The 16950-nt window shown below is 41.8% G+C and overlaps 2 protein-coding genes across 5 annotated transcripts in view; both read left to right on the forward strand.

The window, feature by feature from the left end:
* Positions 1-16950, forward strand: part of ZRANB3 (zinc finger RANBP2-type containing 3) — a 494211-nt gene that overhangs the window by 438924 nt on the left and 38337 nt on the right. The gene's annotated exons all lie outside the window — the stretch shown is intronic.
* NCKAP5 (NCK associated protein 5) overlaps positions 1-16950 on the forward strand; it is a 530111-nt gene that overhangs the window by 28772 nt on the left and 484389 nt on the right. The window lies entirely within an intron of this gene.

A 16950-nucleotide genomic window follows, 5' to 3' on the forward strand; every position in this document is an offset into this window, starting at 1 on the left:
CCCTGGGCAACCCATTTCAGTGCCTCACCACCCTTACAGTAAAGAACTTCCTCCTTGTATCCAATCTTAACTTCCCCTGTTTAAGTTTTAACCCATTACCCCTTGTCCTATCACAACAGTCCCTAATGAAGAGTCCCTCACCAGCATCCTTATAGGCCCCCTTCAGATACTGGAAGGCTGCTATGAGGTCTCCATGCAGCCTTCTCCAGGCTGAGCAGCCCCAACTGTCTCAGCCTGTATTCATAGGGGAGATGCTCCAGTCCCCTGATCATCCTCGTGGCCTTCCTGTGGACTTGTTCCAAAAGTTCCATGTCCTTTTTTTTTGTTGAGGACACCAGAACTGCACACAATGCTCCAAGTGAGGTCACGAGAGCCGAGTAGAGGGGCAGGATCACCTCCTTCAGCCTGCTGGTCACGCTTCTTTTGATGCAGCCCAGGATACAGTTGTCTTTCTGCGAGCACACACTGAAGTTGGCTCATGTTCAGTTTCTCATCGACCAACACCCCCAAGTCCTTCTCTGCAGGGCTGCTCTGAATCTCCCCTCCCCTCCCAGCCTGTAGCTGTGCCTGGGATTGCTGTGACCCAGGTGTAGGACCTTGCACTTGGCATGGTTAAACTTCATGAGGTTGGCATCAGCCCACCTCAGAGGAGTGTCAAGGTCCCTCTGGATGGCATTCCTTCCCTCCAGCATATCAACCAAACCACACAGCTTGCTGTCATTGGCAAACTTGCTGAGGGCGCACTCAATCCCACTGTCCATGTCAGCGACGAAGATGCTGAACAAGACCGGTCCCAACACTGATCCCTGGGGGACACCACTCATTACTGGTCTCCAGCTGGACATTGAGCCATTGACCACAGCTCTTTGTGTGCAGCCATCCAGCCAGTTCTTTATCCACCGAGTGGTCCATCCATCAAATTGATGTCTCTCCTATTTAGAGACAAGGATGTCGTGTGGGACAGTGTTGAACGCTTTTCACAAGTCCAGGTAGATGACATCAACTGCTCTCCCCCTGTCCATCCGTTCTGTAGCCCCATCATAGAAGGCCACCAGATTGGTCAGGCAGGATTTCCCCTTAGTGAAGCCATGCTGGCTGTCACCATGCACCTTGTTGTTTTTCATGTGCCTTAGCATGCCTTCCAGGAGAATCTGCTCCAAGATTTTGCCAGGCACAGAGGTGAGACTGACTGCTCTGTAATTCCCCGGGTCATCCATTTTCCCCTTCTTGAAAATGGGGGTTATAGTTGCCTTTTTCCAGTTGTCGGGAACTTCACCTGACTGCCATGATTTCTCAAATATGATGGCCAGCAGCTTCGCAACTTCATTTGCCAGCTCCTTCAGGACCCGCAATTGGATTTCATCAGGTCCCATGGACTTGTGCACATTCAGATTCTTAAGATGGTCTGAAACCAGATCCTCTCCTACAGTGCACCTATGGTCTTCATTCTTACAGTCCCTGCATCTGCATTCCAAGACTTGGGTGGTTTGGTCAGAGCATTTGCCAGTGAAGACAGAGGCAAAGAAGTCATTAAGAACCTCAGCCTTCTCCAAATCCAGCGTAGCCAGTTCTCCTGATAGCTTCCGGAGAGGGCCCACTTTGTCCCTAGTCTGTCTTTTATTTGTATGTACCTGTAGAATCCCTTCCTGTTACCTTTCACATCCCTAGCCAAGTTTAAATCTAACTGGGCCTTAGCTTTCCTAACCTGGTCCCTAGCTTCCCAGACAACATCCCTGTATTCTTCCCAGGCTGCCTGTCCTTGCTTCCAGCTTTTATAAGCCTTGTTTTTCCTTCGAATTGTCCTCAGCATCTGCTTATCCATCCAAGGAGGTCTCCTGGCCCTCCTGCTGCACTTCCTTCTGGTTGGGATGCAACACTCCTGAGCTTGCAGCAGGTGATCCTTGAATATCAACCAACAGTCTTGGGCCCTCATGCCCTCTAGGGCTGTATCCCATGGAACCTTACTAAGCAGGTTCCTGAAGAGGCCAGAGTCTGTGCTTTTGAAGTCCAGGGCACTGAGCTTGCTGCACGCACTTCTCACTGTCCTGAGGATCTTGAATTCGACCATCTCATGATCACTGCAACCAAGGCTGCCTTGGAGCATCACGTTTCCAACGAGCCCTTCGCTGTTGGTGAGCACAAGGTCAAGCATGGCACCTCTCCTTGTCCACTCCTCTATTACTTGCAGAAGGAAGTTGTCTTCTACACAATCAAGGAACCTCCTGGATTGCTTGTGCCAGGCCATACCGTCGCTCCAACAGATGTCAGGGTGGTTGAAGTCCCCCATAAGAACAAGGGCCTGTGTGCGTGAGGCTTTTCCTGTCTGTCTGTAGAGTGCTTCATCCGCAGGTTCTCCTAGATCAGGCGGTCTGTAACAGATCCCCACAGTAATGTCTCCCATAGCTTTATTCCCTTTAACCCTGACCCACAAACTCTCTGTTGACTGCTCACCTGTTCCCAGACAGTTCCATACTCTCCAGCCTATCCCTAACATAAATAGCAGCTGCCCCTCCTTGCCTGCCAGGCCTGTCTTTTCTAAAGCGCCTGTAACCTTCCATTCCAACACTCCAGTCATAGGAGCCATCCCACCATGTTTCTGTGATGCCTATTATATCATACCCCCATAGACGTGCACACATCTCTAATTCCTCTTGTTTGCTCCCCATGCTACGGGCCCTTGTATAGAGGCGTCTGAGCCGAGCTCCAAATGAAGCCAGCTCATTGGCTGGAGCGGCTGGAATGTCTCCTCATTGCTCCAAGCATTTATTATAGGTGCTGGCAACTGACTGGGAGTGTTGGAATGGAATGATGCCCTCCACCCCGAACACATCTAGTTTAAAGCATCCTTGACCAGCCTCGCAAGCGTCCTACCAAAACCACTCTTCCCCTTTGTTGTCAGACCAGCTCCGCCAGCCTCCAGTAGGCCTGGCCTACTAAATTGGGTCCCATGTTCTAAATAACCAAACCCCTGACTATGGCACCACTGTTCTAACCCTTTATTAACCTGGCCAATCCTAGCCTTTTTAAGGTACTCCCCTGTATCCTGGAGAATTGATGAAATTATGTCTTTCTTTTCTACCCTCCTCCTTGACAATATGCAGTGTATACTCACCCTGGATCCAAACTGTCAGCCTGTTTGTTCCTAACTCATACATCGTCGGTTATTCTATTGAAAATGTGTAACCTAAAACTGAATACAGGTTCTGCACTAGCCCTGAAGGTCTGGCAAAGATTGCTGGTAACAAGGCAGGGTCTTTGCCTTAAAGCTGTCTGTTCACAGGCTTCTGTGAAGGTGCAAGACTGCAAGGTGGAATTGTATCTGCTTAATATACATGGCTGCAACGAGTGCTATGGCACATAGTTCAAAAGTGCAGCAAGAGATTTAGTCTGCCAGTTTTCCTCAGCTCTCAGTCAGACTTTCCACACGATCTGTGGTGAGAAACAGTCCTGACACCCAAACTAAGCCAGCCAGCCATGGTGCTTGAATTAGGTACTCCACCAATCTTTTAGCTGAGCTCCCAACTTATGGTGACCAATATACTTCCCAGAGATTTTATTTGTGTTTTGAAGACTCTGTCTCTTGATGCATATGAATGGCAAAGGCACAACCTGCTGAACTCAGTAGAAAGGTCTGCAATTCAGCTTATTTGTGAAGTCTTCTAAAATCTAGTTTTAAAGCATTTTTTTTGCATGTATAATATAGAGATAAGAACTAAGGAATACTCTGCGAATTGTCGTTTACTTTTAATGTTCTGGGATCAGTCCTGAAACCCTCATGGAGGCATACTTGTAGCAGTTTTTGTTCATAGGTGGAAATTTAAGTTCACCAAAGGTCAAATGGTCCTACAGTATCAATTTAATTCATTTTCTTCCGATGCCGTCTTTCCCACTGTTCTGCTTGGTGCAGCTGCTGCTAGCTCACATAACTTTTAATGGTACTTTGAAGTGACTTAGGAAAGAGCAGGAAAAAGAAAATTGAAATGTATATTAAAATTTAAAAGCCCATGAAAGTATTTCAAGTACAAATCATATCATTAATAGGTGTATTTTAATTTATGTAGAGAATGATAATCTCTAATAATGGCAATAAATAGTGTGGGTTTTGTAACACCATGAGACCTCTTAAAAATACAGCCACAGAGCAGGAATCACAAAATCATTCATTCATCAAATCCGTTATGAACAAGCTGCTGAATCACAGTTAACCCAAAATTAGAGTGGATGATTTTCTTTAATAATTTTAACAGATGAATCCAGAAATGGAAGCCTTACATCAGTTCTTTTCTAATTGGTATAAGCCTGTAAAAAATCCTAATCATATTCAGACCAGTGGAGATTTTACTGTTGAATTCAGCAAGGTTGTGGATTTACCCCTGATTCTTGCTCTTACGAAGGGAGTGTCAGTACTGGTGAGTCCAGGTGCTGGAACTGCCTCGACAGTGGTGACTGTAGAGAAATCCTGGAAATTGAGTAGTTGGATAAGCACTCAACAAGGAAGAAAGACAGGCACAGAAACTAGCAACTGTTACGTTGAGTAGGTAACTTGCCTGAGATGGGATGGAGAAACAAATATATTTTCATAAGAACTGAGTCTCTTCCATTATAGGTAGGAAAATAGGAAGAACAGGTTTGTGGAAAAGAAGAACAAACAGTAATTCACAGGGGAGAAGTAAAAGCATGGAGAGAGAAATAGAGGATGGGACAGTAAATTCATGGTAGGTGTGGGTGGGGTGAATGGAGAGAACAAAAGGAGCTCCAGTGTCCCATAGAGAGTGGTTAAATGTTCTGCAGGGAACAGAACTACAGAAGGCTGCATTTCTGTCTGTTATGTATTTACATCAGCAAGCCATCAAAGAATGGTGCATATAAAATGAGGAATGATCTTTCATTTTTCTTAGGGAAAAAAAAAAAAACACCAAACCTGGAAGAAGCTCCTTGTTTGGTTTATTGAAGTGAAAAAAACACAATTATTACTTTAGTTGTATCAGGCCCACAGAAATCAGTTGCTGGTAAGGGAGTACCATGAGAATCACATTCTAAATCAAGAATCCAGCTAGTAATGCAGAGTACAAAGCATTAACTAGAACTGTAAACATGATGGCATTAAAAATTCACTTTTGCAAGATGGCTGTCCAGAATGCTCTCTCAGACAGGAAAAAAGTTTAATTGCCTTCACTTCTTATGAAGTGAATGGAACCCAAATGGTTATGTTGTAGCTGCTACTGAGCATTCCTTAGGAGAGTTTAGTACTTTCAAAAGATCCAGTTTCAACAGTGGCTTTTGTGGTGCTTAGATTGAGATAACCTTAGCAGAAGGTCAGGGTAGGCATTTTATAGGTGTAGAATGAAACTCAAACATCTTAGTACATTGTGTATAAGCCACCTTTGACTGACTGCTTTGTTTCCCATTAATGCTTGGCACTGAGAATGCTGAAATTCCAGTAAGTCTGAGATCTTCGTCCAGTGTCTGGGTCATTCAATGTCCAAACTTGTTAAAGGTTACCTGATACTGCAAATTTTTTAGCGTTTCAACTAAGGCTTTGAGGTTTCCTCAAAGGAAATAGGAAGAATGCACTCTTGCTGCTGGGAGGTCCCGAGTGATGTTGACCATGCTGACAGGTGTATTTTTTCCTCCGTTTTGTTGGACACATTTTACAGTGACATCTAGTGACTAGTTTAGTTAAATGCAGGTATGTACTTCAGAATCGTTTCCGTCATTCTTAGCGCTACTTTACCGTCAACTGTGGTAAAAATTCCTTAATCTGAAGCCAAAGCCTTGGCACTGTAGTTTCTTGTCCTCTGGACTCTTGGTGCTTTTTTCCTCCTTTCACTGTCCCAGCTGAATGCCTTGCAGAACAGATGTAGCAAATTGGACTGGAGCGGCTTCAGGTTTTTCGTAGTTTTTACTGAAGTCTCTACGTTCGCCATGCATTACTTGTAGTACCTGTCTAGTGTAAATACGTGTAAGGAGCAGAGGAAAATCCCTGAGCACTTGTGATAATCCTCCTGCTCACTTTTTGTTTATACTAGGATGTGTGGAAGTAGGAACCTGCTCATCTCTTGTTCTAGTAAGCATGACAGAGGCAACTATTCCTAATTTTTAAACTGAAATTCAAATCTCATGAAAAGGATTAAGAAAATTAGAGTGAGTACAGTGAACAGTATTCCAACATTACTATTTGATAGACAGATGTTTCTTCTAGAAAGGCTTTTAACAGGACAAGAAGAATGGGGATCAACACACAGCTAGGTTATAAGCAACTGTCTCATTCAGTGAGGAGTGGACATCCCAGACTGTTCAGAGCCTGTATGGGTTAGCTGCCTAGACCCCTCTCCTCCTTACTACATCATCTTGCCTTTTCCTCAGGTAAGGGTGGGTGAGGAATCTTGCCTTTCTAGAAGCCTAATCAATAAACTGTTCACACTCTGAAGAAGTGGAGCAGCATGTCCTTTGTAGCCTATTTTATGTTGTTTCTCATTTTATGAGGTGAAACAGTGCCGGAGATACAAGCCTGGACCACAGCATCAGATCTGAATGTTCCTGAGTTTGAAATCCAGGCTTAAACTGAGGCATTCCTAAAATTTTAATTCATCCCAATATGAAGATGAGTTAATTTTTCAAATCAAGATTTTAGTCCATGTCTGTCCTTGTCAACTTATAGTCTAGTTTGCAAACTTTAACTTTGATATTACTTCTCACTTTTGCACTTTAACAGAGATAGGGCTGAGGGCCTAAACCCAGCAACTTTGTGTACATTTTGACTTTTCTAGAAGTAAGTAAACAGTGGAGTGTTGCCCATGATCAGCCTTGGTGTTCCCTGGAGATAATTGGTTTGGCACTGTGTTACTATCTTACCATTAACCACATGGATTTTGCTTTTTTCTTTTACTGGCACCTTCATGTATTAAGGCGCAGACTCCAGCAACAAAATGCTTGCTTATGTATGCAGGCCTTTGTGTTGTTGAATTGCTTTCTGCCTCTGTGATTCTATGTGATAGGGCTATAAAATTCTTTCTTGCAAGTGAACTTGTTCTTAGTAATTGGCATTACCTTCCTACTTCGTGTTACCTGAAGCTTCAGTGCCATGCACCTTCTTGGACTATCTTCTCCTTGGACCAATGGTTTTATTAAAATCCTAAGCAGAAGTGGGACCAGTAATGATTTCAGAAAGATACTCCTTTTCTTCCCAATACTATAAACAATTGTAATCTCTTACCTACCTAATAGTTATTTTATAATCTCCATTTTTTCCTGCTTTAATAATTAATCTCCCTTGAGGCACTGAAAGCAATTTGTGGTTTAAGTCTATAGAGATTAGTTTCAATGGATTAAATTTGCCTAAAAAAACCCAGTTATGTTACTGAAGAGAGACACTATAGACTGCCGCAGTCTAACTTGATAAAACCATGTGGCATTTTATCACAGTTTTCATTTCTCTCTCTGTCCTTGATTTACTCATTCTACAGTCTTGCAAAATGTCAGTTCTATCTCCTTGCTTGCTCCTTTTAAAAATACACATAGCATGGGTTGGTTTTTGGTTTTGCTCTGGGTTATAGGGTATTGCTGTCATATTATAGGAACAAATATCCTGTCTCCTGTGATTTTTTTTACACCTTTGGATTGAGACTGTTTATCCCTTTATTTTCAGTTTTGTTGTGATTGTCCAAATTTTGGTAATGATAGGATGTGGTAAATGCTTCACTCCCATGAGATGCCCTACTCTTATTCTCATGAAGGAAATTAACCACCCCTACTGAAAACAAAAGAAAAGCTGTATTTAATTGCCAGGCCAAATCTAAATTATCCTCTGACTCCACTGCACTGTGAGTGGATAACAGGGTCACTTCTTCCCGCTTTCGTCCTCCCCTACTCATGAAATTAAGAGCCAGGGTTCTGTTTCATTATTTACACATTTGAGTCATTCTGTACAATCTTGTTAACTTGTTTTCTCAGTTTGCCAAAGTTTGCATATCAGAGAAAAAATATGATAATAGATGTAACTTTTGGCTATATTGAAATGTTAAGATGATCTGAAGGAGCTCATGGTTGCTCCATTTGAAAGGAATATGGATTCTGTTCTGAAAACAGAACCATTGTCCTGGAAGTGCTTTACAATTTTGCTTTGACAGTTCATTCCTTATCAGAACTGGAGTTTAAAGTTTGGATTTTCAGGTGACGGGCAACATACAGATCTGCTCAGGCCTCCTCCTCTTGGATATCATGCACTGTGGGTAACACAGCTCACAAGGGCTGGTTTACAAACTTTCAAAGCTATGGAAGCAGCATAGTAATCACAAGACATACTGTTCAGGAGTGAGAAGTGTTAAGAAAGAAAATAGTAGTAGGGACAACGGTCAAAACAAAATAAAAATGTAATTCAGAATGGTATCTCAGATGTGTGTTGAATGCAGAGACCTGAACTAGCCCATAGGAAATGCTAAGTGCTATCCATATCTGAGATCTTTCCCCTTGTTTAGGGAGATCATGACATCTGAAGAGAGCTGCTGCTTCAGAAGTTCACAACCTGCTCCCAGATGTAGCTGCCAGTTACTTGAATGGCTGTAATTTCCCATTTCTTTTTCACCAGAGTTTCTCAGCTTTAGGCTACAAATGGAGGGAAAAATCTTATGCCCAGTCTGATTTTCCACATTTAAAAGTGGGTCACTGTGCAGTATTCCTGGGGCCAAAACAAGATCAAACAGAAATGAAAATCATTGTGGTGTCCAGTCTTGAAGTGCTTGGCTGGAATGTGAAGCTTCTGTGAGCAGACTCTGTTCCCAGCCTTATTTGTGTTTTTATCTAAAGATTGTTTAATGTAAATTGTGTGGGCACTATTGAGGGCTGAGACAAGAATCAAATGGAAGTTGCTTCCTTCTCTCTTGTTCTTTGTTCAGTCTGCAGGGTCAATGCTGAGATGCATAGGGCAGGTCTGTCCGGAACATTTGCTGTTTACAGAACTCTGGACAGTCAACAAATTATTGCTTGAGAAAAAGGTATTTTGTGTTTCCGATTGTTGAGTAACCTGTTCTCTATTGGAGCTTTTCATTTGAGCAGGTAAAATCCCTCTTTTCTAGACTAAAATCTCACCACTTGCTTTATTTTAGGTATATTTAAGGTATATTCAGATTCTATACAATTACATTTTTAACCACCTAATTTTTAACCACAATTCAACCATCAGTAAAGGTAAGATTTTTAACCATAGCAATTCAGTCCATATGCATCATGCCAAATCCATGTTTCTTTAGCCAGCTATGTTTGTGAAACATAAAAGTACATAGCAAGCAAAAGAGAAGGACATATTCACAACTCAGGTGCCATCAAAACTTTATTTACTTACTATAGACTCTTCGCGGAAACCTTGAGGCATAAGACAAATGAAGATAATGCACTGTGGGCTTTGACAAATACAGACGTTTCAAAATAATAAAGAATTCAAACTACTGATTAAAAAGGTTTTGAAATGCTGTATCAGTTTATGAACCATCTGCCCATTGGTCATAATATACAGGTGACTTAAAAGTAAGCTGAAGGGTATTAATTAAAGCAGATTAAAAGAAAAATGCTGCTTGTCATGCAAGAGAATGGAATGTGCTCATTGTTGAAGTGAACACTTTAATATGTATATAAGCTTATGATGTGTGTTTCACTCATAATTGCAATATGTGGAATTTGAAACAAGCAGAATATACTGCAGAACTGGCTATTTCCAGGATTGAGATTCTTCTGTCAGCCCCTGCTTTTTGAAGTAACCAGTCAAAAAACAGCCAGGGATAAGCTGGACTTTCTAGATGAATTCTTTATCTCTGGTTTGGGAAAACAGAAGTACTGTCTTTATCTGTAGTCTTTCAGGGAGATCTGTCTATAATGATGGGGATGTTTTGTTTCTATATGAGTTCTTTAATATTATTGTATTTGGAAGCTTTCTGTTTTATAATAGCGAAAACTGTTGTTTTGTGTCCAGGAGTAGAAAATCCTATACGTTGTGGGCAAGTATCCATTGATTTTGGTGGTCAAACAGACAAATGTTTGATCTCTTTGTTTTTGTTTGCCATTTTCTGAAGTGGGATGGTGGTATTTGGAGCATGTAGCAAATTGTCCTGAGTTTACAGGTTCCCTGTAATGCATGAGAATGAAAGGGCAACCTTCTGTTAAAGCAATTTTCATTAAAAAATGTTAATTTTTTTAATGGGAAGGAAAATCTATTTTAGGAACCACTTGTGAGTGGGAGAAAGGAGGAAATGGGCTTGCTTGGGTACCCTTCCTTATAACAGTGTTGCTGTAAAGTTTTCTTTCTGAGGAGAGAAAGACTCCTGTTTGCTTTCCATTCATACAATTTAAAACGATTGGAAGAGTAAATTACCCCTTCTAAAAAAATCTGATACCTGCTATGCCTGTATTTCAGTGCACCAGAATTGGACTCAATCTTGGGTGAATACATTAGATAACAAGAGGAGATGTGATTTTCTACACAGTGTGTGGCACTTTTGGACATCTTTTTTCAGCTGAAACATTGAAACCAGTATGCGCAGATAAGTGGTGGCAGATCAGGCCTTACAGCTTCAGTATGGTTGTGGCTGTGGCATTACAACAATGGAAAAACCAGTGAAGAAGGATGCCCTGCCTTCTCCTGACTAGTCTGCACTGGAGTGTGGCAGAGCTGGAGTGTTTGGAGAGTCGGGTAGCAAACATGATTCAGAAACTGAAGCTAATTTGACTGAGGCTATTGGTAACACATAGCAGCAGACATGGCTGGCTTAAAAAATGCCTGTTTATTTCCCACTTACTATAGTATTAGACCAAAACAGTGCATGGGTGTGAAAGCTAATGGAGGAGAACCATTTCTTTGCTAAACCAGATTAGCCTGCAGCTAGGGGGAGGTACATTTCCGGACAGGGCTGGAAGCTATTGCAGAGTGGATGAAGGGTGGGATGCCAGGTCAGGGGTGCTTCTTTCACTGCCATGTGGCTTACTTTACATGCAATACTGGGAAGTGCTGGATGTGATAGAAGGTTTTATCCCTGATAAAATCTGAGAGGAAAAAAAGCAATTGTATGTAGACATGCATGTCAGAAGGTTATCACTTGTTGCATTGCATGTCCATCTCATCCATTTCTCTTCCAACATGCATATGTTCTGGGTACCTAAACACCTCTTCTACCACAAGAGGAACATTTTCCAGAAAAGGAACCAAAGTGCTGGGAAACTGAGAGAATTGTACAAGGTCAGACAAGAACATGTGCTTGAACAGCTAGTTGAGCCTAAATTTCTAGTGTTCTAACTGGTGTCCTGTGCTACCTCTGTAGAAAGTATCCTGTAGGTATCTCCCTCAATAGCTTCTGAGGAAGGCGCACCCAGAAGATTAGCACCTCTGTAGCTTGTGCTGATTCAAATCAGAGAATTCATTTCCTCAAATCAAGCATTCCTTGCAGAGTGAGTTGCTGGCAGTATACAGATTTGCACTGAAGGAGCACTGTTTTCTGGACTCCTGCAGCTTTTACCTGCAACAATCTATAGAGACAACAGAATACCTACAGGTTTTTCCATTTGTCTTTTTTTTTATGATAATAATGGCCTGAGAAGTGCTGTGAATAAAAAGATTAGCTATGATCACACAGCTGTCACAGTGAACTGTTCTTCATCCTGCTGCACTGGCATTGCTTTGCGTTGGAAGGATGTGTTGCGATGTGCAGGGACAGGTAGAGCATGTTGTTGCTTCAGAGTAAATGAATGCTAAGAAGGTTGCATACACATAATATGGACATGTTTCCTGGATTGCCAAAGGTGGCAGCAAACAAGTGATGAAGGAAAGCTTTTTGAAAACATTCATGGCAGCTTGGAGAGTTCCTGTGGTGTAATGTTCTTACAATTGCAGTGACCAAGAGCTGGTGGAACATTCATCTGGTTGTAATGTTTTGTCACTGAAAAATGTTGATTACAATAGTCAAGGTATATCTCTGCTTATAAACTTGTCTGTGAAATTCTTTTGAGGTTACTCATTTTGGTAAGATTGGAAACATGCAAAAATTAAAGTTATTCAGCCATTTGAATGCAGATAATTTCTGTGGAACATTTGGAATTCTGAAAGTACTTGTCTCAACAAAACTAAAAGAAAACATTTAGCTCAGAATTCTGAAATTTTTGCTTAACTTGTGTGTGATGAAATTATATCCTGCCGTGTCAGTTACATTTTCTCCACAGATGTTAAGTTCTGCACTGAGAGCCTCCCCTGAGATGATAATCACTCTGTCAACTCTCTAAGAAAATTATCATGGAGAATATCAGGTTTTTCCTATCCTACTCCAGGCCTTGGTTGTGTGTAATGTTGTTGTGTTGACAGGCTCCTCAGAGTTAGATGAAAGTTTTTGGATGTCAGGTTTGTTTTGCAGCAAGAAAGTCCATTTTACCTCCTCTCACAGGACTCACTGCCTATCTGGCTTCAGAGTAGGAGGATGTACCTGACTCAGAATTCTGCACTGTTCAGGTTGTCCTGACATTTCCTCTCTTCAATCATGAAAAACCTTCTGCTTTGGCACCCAGCTTTGATCTAGCTTCTCTGTATTCCAAATATACATCGTCAGTCTACGTTTCCTATATTTAAAATCTGTAGCATAGCACTCTGGTATGCTGGCATGATTACACAAAAGGTGCAGTGATTGGAAGCTCTGTCACAAATACTTAGGAGCATGATGATAATGCGTATTACTCTGTCTGCAGTATTAGTCAGGAAGTGGTCTCAGATCAAAATCTGTAATTTCTTTAAATACTTTTCAGTTGCTTCTGCATCTATGAGCCACTCTGTTCTCTTCCAGTTCAAAGAAAAGCTGGTTGCTTTTAACCATTTGTACTAAAGCAAAGATAACACATGTTATACAAAGTCACTTGCTTGTGGCTTTTAAAAATGGACAATTTTTGGACGGAGGCTGGTGGCTTAGAGCCATCTCACCAGTACAAGTATTCTCATTCAGTGTTCAGTACCTCTGTGCTTTCTAAAGAGTTTCTGACTACATTATCTGGCAAGCTGGAGCCCTCCTGAGTGCTAGTGCTGCTGCAAGTGCTGTCTGTCTCATTAGTCATGCCCTTCTTGCTGTCACTTTGTGCCTCTCACCAACTGATTGTCTTCCTCTGTATAGTTCAGCTGTGAGAGCAAACAACAGGCTTTTATGGGTGCCTTTCCCAATGAAATGTCAATCTAACTCCACCTAATTGCTGTAGTGATTCAATATAAATGTTAGGAAGCCACATCAATGCCTAAACAGCTTTCCCCTCAGATGCTTTGCTGCTTTTGAAAAGTGCTTCCTTACTCTCAGGAGACTTTATCCAAGGTTAAGGAGTTTTTGGAGAAGCTTGAAGTCATTTGCTATCTAGCTTGAAAGAAGCATGTATAAGAGCAGTGCCTCCTGTTCACTTGTGGACTGGGCTAGGCTTAATTAAAACTATGCTCCTTAGATTTGAATGTTTAATTATTAACAGGTTCAGCACTGGTCACTCCTCATTTAAAATAATGTGAGTCACCATTTAGCCTCTGAATGATGATTTTAGGGTTTCTTTAGTTATTCTGAAACCTTTTCTCATCATATCTTGTTTCCTTCTAGCTAAATGAAGCGTAAGGAGTGTCAGTACTGCAGAGAGAAAATAGCTGGCCTAGGTTTCTTACCTAGAGAATAGGTTCTAAGATAGGTCTTTGTGCAATAACTCCACAGCAGAAAAACCTTGCTAGATGATACCATTCACATAGTTTTGCATTAAAAAAAAAGTGCATTTTGTTGCAAATCAGGCTGAGGTTCCCTGCCTTAACTGCAAACCCTTTTATTACACATAGCTACAAGGCTCCCTTCCTTCCTTAGGCTCACCAGCCTGTCACAAGAAATCCTGTTGGCTCAGCAGAAGGGACTAGTCCCAGTACAGAAATGCTGCAAAAACAGGGGAACTTTTTTGACTGACTGACTGATGTCCATAGAAAAACTTAAAGATAACTCTAATGGACTTAACTTTCATCTAAGATCTTTTCTCCAAGAAACCATAAAGTAAAAATGAACTATGTATGGTCAGAGAGATTATAGAAACAAGTGCATCTTTTTGCAAGCTGTATGAAAGAACCAAAGCTGTCTAAGGCATCATGACAAAGATTGTTTCTGTGTGCTCCAGTGAGGGTGCGTGCATCTCTTAAAGGCTGTACTCTTCCAGTATTTAGAGAGCTGAGGCGCAGCAAGGGGCAGTATGGGCAAAGTAAGTAAAAAACAGATCAGTTAAGTCCAGAGGTCTTTCTACTTAACTTTCTGCTAACACATGGAATTGCATGATTAAAGGACGGTGATGAATGCTGTTCCTTACAGTGAATTACTGGGATCCTCTCAGCATGATCTGGCTCAGCTCTAGTTATTCCTTTCAGATGAGGTTTCAGAAATTACCTAATATTTGACAAATCTGGTATTTGAAGCAATCACCACTTCCTCTGGCAGGGAAATCAGCACGTAACTTCAGACTTTGCAGTTGGTTTTTCTGAATCTCTGGAGATTCACAGAACACTGACACGTGGAAGCTCATGTCCTCTTGAATGTGTCTCTGCTCTTAGCAGCTGTCTTGTACTTCTCTTTCAGCACTTCTGTATCTGTTTTTTTTTTATGTAAAGAGTTTTCCCAACAGTAAGAAGGGCACAAAATTTATGTGGCAGCAATGGTAGCTACAATCCTAAAATGAGCAATACACTTCATAGTGAAACATGACCAGCTGCCCCAGCCATATGAGACTGGTGATTCTTCATAAGCTTGTTTTGATGAATTTTGACGGTGTCTCTGATAAAGTGCCAAAAATGAACAGAGACTTTACTACAAGAGAACTCTCTTCATCTTTTTGTTTCTTGGTTATAAAGCCACCTGAACTCAGACCAAGGTGGCTGTTTTCACCTCTGACTGGAAACCTCAGCTGAGCCATTTAATTGAGGTTGATTGTTGCCTTCTTGGGTAGTGATGTGATGCCACCTTTCAGGTTGATTGACCACTTGCTCCACAGCAGAAGCACCTGTAAATAGTAGGTCTAGACAAAAGACTTACCTAACACTGCAGGTGCTATTAATGTCACTTGCAGAGAGCCCTTCTTTTGTTCTGGCATTGCTGTTTTGACACAAACCTTTTCTTTTGACAGAAAATGTCTTTTAAAAATCTTTCCAGAGAGTATTTACTTTGTTCCAGATCTCTTTTTCCCCAGTGAGATGCATGGGAAAGAACCTCTTATTTTAACTTATTCTTGTTTCTGTAAAATGGATTAAAAAAACTTGAAACTCCTTTTTTGTCCCTTTTTTTTTGTGCACCTGCACAGTATTGAATTTTTCTTGAACGTAGTATGTTATAACATGTCTGGGATAATGTATAAATATGTAATATGTATTAGTAATATTTCTGGGGCCCCCAACATAGGAAGGACATGGACCTGCTGGAGGGAGTCCAGAGGAGGCCATGAACATGATTGAAAGGCTGGAGCACCTCTCCTGTCAAGACAGGCTGAGAGAGGTGGGGTTGTTCAGCCTGGAGGAGAGAAGGCTCTGGGGAGAACTTAGAGCAGCCTTCCGATAACTAAATGGACCTACAGGAAAGCTGGAGAGGGACTTCTGACAAAGGCCAGGCAGTGATAGGCCACTACAAGGGGCAATGGCTTTAAACCAGGAGAGGGTAGATTTAGGTTAGCTATTAGGAAGAAATTCTTCCCTGTGAGGGTGGTGAGGCACTGGAACAGATTGCCCAAAAAAGTTACGGCTGCCACATCCCTGGAAGTGTTTGAGGCTGGGTTGGATGGGGTTTTGAGGAACTTGGTCTGGTGGAAGGTGGCTGGGAGTTTGGAACTTTATAAACTTTAACGTCCTTTCCAACCCAAACCAGTCTATGATTCCATGATTCTATGGTGGGTTGGTTGGGTTTTCTTTTTGGTTGTTTTTTTTTTTTTTTCCCTCTGTTTTGAATGTTGCAGAATGCTTTGTTTCAGCCCTGCTTTGTGCCTTGCCTTAGCAAAAGTGCCATTAAGAGCCTACTGCTGCCTTTTGGCCTAGTGGGTCAGTCTACAGAAGGTTACTCAACAGATTCCTATAATATCAAAGATGCCTTAGATGCGGGTGTCAGCCAAGGCACTGTCAGGTTTGTGGGATACTGGAGTACATCTGCCAAGGGGCAAGAGTGCAAGGCCAGACTGGATCGGAGCTGTGGTCTGGTGTCACTTTCTGTATACCCACCTAATCTGGGCTTCCAGAAAGAGGGAGTGAGGGAGTAGATTTCTTTTCCACCAAACTCCCAACTATTGTATGCAGGAGATTATTTTTTTTTTTCCCCTTGGACAAACTATGGGAATTGCAGTTTTGTGGGAATGTGGCCTAGAGAGGAGGGAGAGAGGCCAAAGGGTACCAATCCTGGAGAGCAGGATACCTCGTGGCACTTCTGGGGCAGCTCCCTGTGATGACCACCTAATCTGACACAACATAGTTAGGAATGATCTAGAAAAGAAGAGAAAAGGAAGATTTGGAGCAGTTTTAATAAAATAAAAATCTCTTAGAAACCAGAAAATAAGTCCAGTAGAAAATTCTCAGTGTTTTGCTGGCATTATTAAGTAATTTGCCACATTTTATTGCTTTCAATTATTTTAACCCTTTCACTACCAGACCCACAGTGGTAGATTATTACATTTCTTTCTTATTCTGTCATCATTTAGAATAATCCTTTACATCTTTGGTTCGGTTTATACACCTAAACATAACAGAAGAGGAAGTCAAAACTCCTGTCCCTTGCACTGGCAGTGTTGGAGCTGCTGTTTGCTTATGTGGGGTTCATAAAGAGGTGCGTCAGCTGGGGGGGGGGGTGTGTGTGTGTGTGTGTACTCACTGCATTATTCCTCCAAGTTGCTTCCTGAGTCACTTCTGCTATTTCTCATGCAATAGCAAAAGACAGCAGAATGGAAAGCTAGAAA

Source organism: Pezoporus occidentalis, unplaced genomic scaffold (assembly GCF_034315485.1).
Source record: "Pezoporus occidentalis ecotype Australia unplaced genomic scaffold, CSIRO_AGI_Poc_V1 ctg12, whole genome shotgun sequence".
NCBI lineage: Eukaryota > Metazoa > Chordata > Aves > Psittaciformes > Psittacidae > Pezoporus > Pezoporus occidentalis.